Genomic DNA, 6621 nt, shown 5'->3' on the forward strand with positions numbered 1-6621 from the left:
TAGGTAGCATAGACACTTTCACAATATTTGTTCTTCCAATCTTTGAGCAGGGGATGTTCTTCCACTTCTTGGTGTCCTCCTCCGTTTCTTCCATGAGTACTTTATAGTTTTCTGAGTACGGTTTCTTTGACTCTTTGGTTAGGTTTATTCCTAGGTATCTTATGGTTTTGGGTGCAATTGTCAATGGGTTCAACTCCTTAATTTCTTTTCTTATGTCTCACTGTTGATGTATAGAAATGCAACTGGTTTCTGTGCATTGATTTTATATCCTGAGACTTTACTGAAGTCCTGTATGAGGATTTGAGCAGTTTTGGAGTGGAGTCTTCTGGATTTTGCACAGAAAGTATCAAATCATCTGCAAAGAGTGAGAGTTTGACTTCTTTTTTGCCGATTCAGATGCCTTTTATTTCTTTTTGTTGTCTGAGGCTAAGACTTCTAGTACTATGTTGAATAGCAGTGGAGGTAGTGGACATCTCTGCTGTGTTCCTGACTGTAGGGGAAAAGCTCTCAGTTTTTCCCCATTGAAAATGATATTTGCGGTGGGTTTTTCATAGATGGCTTTGATGATATTGAGGTATATGTCTCCTATACACTTTGAAGAATTTTGATCAAGAAAATATGTACTTTGTCAAATGCTTTTTAGCATCTATTTAGAGTATCATATGCTTCTCGTTCTTTCTTTTTTTTTTTTTTAATGTATTGTATCACATTGATTGATTTGCCGATGTTGAACCAACCTTGCAGCCCTGGAATAAATCCCACTTCATCGTGGTGAATAATCCTTTTAATGTACTCTTGGATGCTATTGGCTAATATTTTCATGAGAATTTTTGCATCTGTGTTCATCAAGGATAATGGTCTATAATTCCTCTTTGTGATGGGGTCTTTGGTTTTGGGATCAAGGTAATGCTGGTCTCATAGGATGAGTTTGGAAGCTTTCCTTCCATTTCTATTTTTTGGAATAGTTTCAGAATAGGTATTAATTTTTCTTTGAATGTTTGGTAGAATTCCCCTGGGAAGCCCTTTGGCCCTGGCTCTTGTTTGTTGGGAGATTTTTGATGACTGCTTCAATCTCCTTACTGGTTATGGGTCTGTTCAGGTTTTCTATTCCTTTTTTCCATTTTAATAGTTTATGTGTCTTTAGGAATGCATCCATTTCTTTCTGACTGTCAAATTTGCTGGTGTATAGTTGCTCATAATATGTTCTTATAATTATTTCTATTTCTTTGGTGTTGGTTGTGACCGCTCCTCTTTCATTCATGATTTTATTAATTTGACTTTTTTCTCATTTCTTTTTGATAAATCTGGCCAGGAGTATCAATCTTATTTGTCAATCTGATTTTTGTTTGTCAATCTTATTAATTCTTTCAAAGAACCAGCTCCTAGTTTTGTTGATTTGTTCTATTGCTTTTTTTGTTTCTATTTCATTGATTTCTGCTCTGATCTTTATAGTTTCTCTTCTCCTGCTGGATTTAGGCTTTCTTTGCTGTTCTTTCTCCAGCTCCTTTAGGTGTAGGGTTAGGTTGTATATTTGAGATCTTTCTTGTTTCTTGAGAAAGGCTTGTATTGCTATATACTTTTCTCTCAGGACTGCCTATGCTGTGTCCCAAAGATTTTGAACAGTTGTGTTTTCATTTGCATTTGCTTCCATAAATTTTTAAGGTTCTTCTTTAATTTCCTGGTTGACCTATTCATTCTTTTGTAGGCTCTTTAGACTCCACGTATTTGAGTTCTTTCCAACTTTCCTCTTGTGATTGACTTCTAGTTTCAGAGCATTGTGGTCTGAAAATATGCAGGGAATGATCCCAGTCTTTTGGAGCTATTTGAGACCTGATTTGTGCCCCAGGATGTAATCTATTCTGGAGTATATTCCATGTGCACTAGAGAAGAATGCATATTCTGTTGCTTTGGGATGAAATGTTCTGACTATATCTGTGATGTCCATCTGATGTAGCGTGTCACTTAAAGCCTTTATTTCCTTGCTGATCTTTTGCTTAGATGATCTGTCCATTTCAGTGGGGGGCGGTGCTAAAGTCCCCTACTATTACTGTATTATTGTTGATGTGTTTCTTTGATTTTGTTATTAACTGGTTTATATAATTGGCTGCTCCCATGTTAGGGGCATAGATATTTAAAATTGTTAGATCTTCTTGCAGGACAGACCCTTTAAGTATGATATGGTGTCTTTTCTCATCTCTTATTGTAGTCTTTTGAATAAAATCTAATTTATCTGATATGAGGATTGTCAACCCAGCTTTCATTTGATGTCCATTAGCATGGTAAATTGTTCTCCACCCCCTCAGTTTAAATCTGGAGGTGTGTTTGGGTCTAAAATGAGTTTTTTGGGGGCGCCAGGGTGGCTCAGTGGGTTAAGCCGCTGCCTTCGGCTCAGGTCATGATCTTGGAGTCCTGGGATCGAGTCCCGCATCGGGCTCTCTGCTCAGCAGGGAGCCTGCTTCCTCCTGTCTCTCTGCCTGCCTCTCTGCCTACTTGTGTTCTCTCTCTCTCTGTCAAATAAATAAATAAAATCTTTTAAAAAAATAAATAAATAAAATGAGTTTTTTGCAGACATATTGATGAATTTTTTTTTTAAATACCTTCTGATATCCTATGTCTTTTGATTGGGGACAATAACCCCGTTACATTCATGGTAACTATTGAAAGATTTGAATTTAGTGCAATTGTATTGCCTGTAATTTCACTGTTACTGTATATTTTCTCTGTTGATTTCTGGTTTGTTACTTTCAGGCTCTCTCTTTCCTTAGAGGACTCTTTCAATATTTCCTATAGGCCTTGTTTGGTGTTTGCAAATTCTTAGTTTTTGTTTGTCCTGGAAACTTTTAATCTCCCCTTCTATTTTCAATGATAGACTACCTGGATATAGTATGCTTTGCTGAATATTTTACTCATTTAGTGCTCTGAATATATCATACCAGTCCTTTCTGGCCTGCCAGGTCTCTGTGAATGGGTCTGCTGCCAATCTAATATTTCTAGCAGTGTATGCTACAGAGCTCTTGTCCCAAGCTCCTTTCAGGATTTTCTCTTTGTCACTGAAACTTGTACATTTTACTATTAGACATGTGGTTTTGACTTATTTTTATTGATTTTGATGGGTGTTCTCTGTGTCTCCTGGATTTTGATGCTTGTTCTCTTTGCCAAATTCAGGAAATTATCTGCTCTAATTTGTTCCAATATACCTTCTGCTACTCTCTCTCTCCTTCTTCTTCTGGGATCTGAATTATTCTAGTATTGTTTCATTTTATCATATCACTTATCTCTCAAATTCTCCCCTCATGGTCTAGTAGTTGTTAATATCTCTTTTTCTCAGCTTCTTTATTCTCCATCGTTTGGTCTTCTCTATCATAATTTTCTCTTCTGCCTCATTTTTTTTTAATTTTTTTATTTTTTTCAGCATAACAGTATTCATTATTTTTGCACCACACCCAGTGCTCCATGCACTCCGTGCCCTCTACAATACCCACCACCTGGTGCCCCCAACCTCCCACACCCCACCCCTTCAAAATTCTCAGATTGTTTTTCAGAGTCCATAGTCTCTCATGGTTCATCTCCCCCTCCAATTTCCCTCAACTCCCTTCTCCTCTCCATTTCCCCATGTCCTCTGTGTTATTTCTTATGCTCCAAAAATAAGGGAAACCTTATGATAATTGACTCTCTCTGCTTGACTTATTTCACTCAGTGCAATCTCTTCCAATCCCGTCCTTGTTGATACAAAAGTTGGGTTTTCATCCTTTCTGATCGAGGCATAATACTCCGTTGTGTATATGGACCACATCTTCTTTATCCATTCGTCTGTTGAAGGGCATCTTGGTTCTTTCCACAGTTTGGCAACCGTGGCCATTGCTGCTATGAACATTGGGGTACATATGGCCCTTCTTTTCACTATATCAGTACCTGTGGGGTAAATACCCAGTAGTGCAATTGCAGGGTCATAGGGAAGCTCTATTTTTAATTTTTTAAGCAATCTCCACACTGTTCTCCAAATTGGCTGTACCAACTTGCATTCCCACCAACAGTGGAAGAGGGTTCCCCTTTCTCCACATCCTCTCCAACACACGTTGTTTACTGTCTTAATTTTGGCTATTCTAACTGGTGTAAGGTGGTATCCCAATGTGGTTTTAATTTGAATCTCCCTGTTGGGTAGTGGTGATGAACATTTTTTTCATGTGTCTGATAGCTACTTGTATGTCTTCCTTGGAGAAGTGGCTGTTCATATCTTCTGCCCTTTTTTTGACATGATTACCTGTTTGGTGTGTGTTGAGTTTGACAAGTTCTTTATAAATCCTGGATATCAGCCTCCTGTCTGTACTGTCATTTGCAAATATCTTCTCCCATTCCATGGGATGCCTCTTTGTTTTGTTGACTGTTTCTTTTGCTGTGCAGAAGCTTTTGATCTTGATGAAGTCCCAAAGGTTCATGTTCGCTTTTCTTTCCTTTGCCTTTGGAGACATATCTTGAAAGACGTTGCTGTGGCTGATATCAAAGAGGTTACTGCCTATGTCCTCCTCTATGATTCTGATAGATTCCTGTCTCATGCTGAGGTCTTCACAGCCTTCCTGTTTAGATCAGGAACACGACAAGGATGCCCACCCTCAGCACTCTTGTTCAACATAGTATTAGAAGTCCTAGCAACAGCAATCAGACATCAAAGAGAAATAAAAGGTATCCAAATTGGCAATGAAGAAGTCAAACTCTCTCTCTTCGCAGATGACATGATCCTTTATATGGAAAACCCAAAAGATTCCACCCCCAAACTACTAGAACTCATACAGCAATTCAGTAATGTGGCAGGATACATAGTCAATGTATAGAAATCAGTTGCTTTCTTATACACTAACAATGGAAACACAGAAAAGGAAATTAGAAAATCGAAACCAAGAACCATACGATACCTGGGAATAAACCTAACCAAGAGGTAAAGGATCTGTACTTAAGGAACTACAGAACACTCATGAAAGAAATCAAAGAAGACACAAAAAGATGAGGACCATTCCATGCTCTTGGATCAGAAGAATAAACGTTGTTAAAATGTCTATACTGAAAAAAAAAAAGTCTATACTGCCTAGAGCAATCTATACTTTTAATGCCATTCCGATCAAAATTCCTCCAGTATTTTTCAAAGAGCTGGAGCAAATTGTAAGGTTTTACAGGCGAGATACACATAACACCAGGCGAGATAGGTGCAAGGCAAGGTTTATTAAAGGTGCCCTTGGGTGAGTTTCCATGACTCAGGAGAGAGAGTCGGGGAAGTTGCGCACAGGAGGAAGTTGAGTGAGCTTTTATTGGGCTAAGGCAGGGCAGGGGTTCATAACCATATTTGGTAACGGTAGAGGTTGGGGGTTGGAAAGTTCCAAAGTGGCTGGTTTCCATTTCTCGCATAGGCTTCAGTTTACTCAAGGTGACGTGTCCTTGACAGATGTCCTTCTGGCGGGAAAGTCGTGGGTAGGGGACGATGCTGGCCTGGTGGCCATTTTATTGTTCCTCCTGCATTCCCAGGGCCGCCCACCCAACACAAATAATCCTAAAATTTGTATGGAACCAGAAGAGACCCTGAACTGCTAAGGAAAGGTTGAAAAAGAAAAACAAAACTGGGGCATCACGTTGCCTGATTTCAAGCTTTACTGCAAAGCTCTGATCACCAAGACAGCATGGTACTGGCATAAAAACAGACACATAGACCAGTGGAACAGAGTAGAGAGCCCAGACATGGACCCTCAAATCTATGGTCAAATAATCTTCAACAAAGCAGGCAAAAATATCCAGTGGAAAAAAGATAGTCTCTTCAATAAATGGTGCTGGGACAATTGGACAGCTATATGTAGAAGAATGAAACTCAACCAATCTCTTACACCATACACAAAGATAAACTCAAAGTGAATAAAGGGAGGTGCAATTCTGCCTTGAGCAAAGACATTTGAGAATCACTGCAGCAGGCCCCTCCCCCAAGAGATTAGCAAGGACATCCAGCCAAGACCAAGTTCCCTGATCAATGAGAACTGAAAAACTTCAGAGCTACAGGAATACAGCATAGAATTCATGGCTTTTTCCCCATGATTCTTTAGTCTTTCAAAGCTAATGATTTTTAAATTTATTTTTTAATTCTATTTTTAAATTTTTCCTATTTCCTATTTTGATATTTAAATTATTTTATCTTATCAATCTTTTTAAAAATACTTCTTTAATTTTCATGGTTATAGTCATATTCTACCCCTTCATTGTGTTTAACCTTATTTTTTGTATACATATAGGTTTTTATTTCTTTAAAATTTTGGGAAACAATTTCTTCTAACAGATCAAAATACACCCTGAATCTAATGCATGGCTTTGTTCTAGTCTCCAGCCTGATCACATTCTTTAATTTTTTTTTTCTTTTTTCAACCAACTTCTCATCAATTCCTTTTTTAGAATCTTTTTAAATTTTCATCTTTATAGTCACATTCCATCCGTCCTTATTGTGTGTGTGTGTGTGTGTGTGTGTGTGTGTGTGTGTATATATATATATATATATATATATATATATGAGTTTTTCTTTCTTTAAAATTTTGGGAGGCAGTTTCTTCTAACAGACCAAAATACACCCAAAATATCAAGTTTGTGGCTCTG

Source organism: Lutra lutra, chromosome 8 (assembly GCF_902655055.1).
Source record: "Lutra lutra chromosome 8, mLutLut1.2, whole genome shotgun sequence".
Lineage (NCBI taxonomy): Eukaryota > Metazoa > Chordata > Mammalia > Carnivora > Mustelidae > Lutra > Lutra lutra.